This window comes from Pteropus vampyrus, unplaced genomic scaffold (assembly GCF_000151845.1).
Source record: "Pteropus vampyrus isolate Shadow unplaced genomic scaffold, Pvam_2.0 Scaffold320, whole genome shotgun sequence".
Classification (NCBI taxonomy): Eukaryota; Metazoa; Chordata; class Mammalia; order Chiroptera; family Pteropodidae; genus Pteropus; species Pteropus vampyrus.
In genome coordinates, this window is record NW_011889101.1 from 586,786 (window position 1) to 588,091 (window position 1,306).

A 1,306-nucleotide genomic window follows, 5' to 3' on the forward strand; every position below is an offset into this window, starting at 1 on the left:
CGTCCTCGGGCGGCGTCGGGGACGGCCGTTCTGCCGTTTTCTTAATTTATTTCATCCAGTTCCCCAGCCGTGGTCTCGGCCGTCAGAACAGCGAGATTCACAGAGGAAGCGCGGACGGCTTCTCCAGCCACGTGCAGTGGGGATCCGAGTGCGCCCTGCCTGGGGCCCCTCAGCACCGCCCCCCACCCCGCCAGCTGTCCCCGGGCGCCACCTCTCCGCCCAGCCCAGAGGCACCAGCAGCAGCCCGGTTGTGTGCTGGCCTGGCTTCCTGTCTCTCGGGTGTGGACATGCGGCAGCCACCGCGCTAAGGCCCAAGGACAGTGGCCCAAGGTGGGGCCTGGGGTGGGCTGGGTCGGGTTCGGCCCTGGGGACAGGAACAGTTGGGCTCTGTCGCTGTCCCTCACTGACCCGTGCACCTGGGGTCGGAGCTCGGAGAGGAAGGTCCCTCCTCCCCGGTGGGACTCGCACGAGGCTCCGCTGGCACTTACCTTCACCCGCGCCCCGCCCGCTGCCCCGCACCCCACGCCTCCCGCCCGACACTGCGCTGCCCCGTGCGTTTTTTACATTCAACTTAGTATTTTTACTATTATGATATGAGACTTTCCCTCCAAATTCTTCAATAAAAATGGCTTTTCAACCTTGTGGCTTGTTCTGTTCGTGGGGAGCCCCCATCCTTCCGGCCGCAGGGCTACCTCCGCCGGAGGAGGTCCCTCCCCTAGCTCTAGCAGGACGTGCTGGAGGGGTGTGCCTTGACTTCCTGTCTCTACTGGCTTCACCTTGCCCCATGCCCCCCGAGGAGGCCACCCAGGCTACATGGCCATCTAACCGCCCAGAAGGATCCAGCAGCGCCCAGAGCTGGCCAAGGTCACCGCAGCTGGGACAGCGGGAGGGCGGCAGGGCTGGGCTGAGGGCCCCCTGAGCAGAGCCAGATGTGCTCTGGGCGCCACCTGGTGGCCGCCCAGCAAGTAACAGATGGACGCCAGGCCTCATCTAGTGCCCCAGCAGGGGCGGCCAGGGTGCCCCCCAACTCCATGCACCCCTGGGGTGGGTGACAGTCCAGGCCTGGGGGCACATCCAGAGCAGCCGCAGGCTTCAGAGCAGTCCCTTATCTCAGTTTTGACAGGCTGTGAATCACATCACAGCAGTGACAACATATGCAGCTTTTCTGCAAACCACAAACACCAAACGTTATAAAGGACGCTTTAGAGGTAAGAGACATCCGGTCTGAGACATAAAAACTTGAACCAGCTGGGCCCCTGTGCCTTGTGTGTGACTCCTTGTGACCAGCAAGTCCACATCCAGGCAT

The 1,306-nt window shown here is 62.8% G+C and overlaps 1 protein-coding gene across 1 annotated transcript in view; it reads left to right on the forward strand.

Annotated features, from left to right (window-relative positions):
• AKT1 (AKT serine/threonine kinase 1) overlaps positions 1-1,306 on the forward strand; it is a 41,846-nt gene that overhangs the window by 31,052 nt on the left and 9,488 nt on the right. The gene's annotated exons all lie outside the window — the stretch shown is intronic.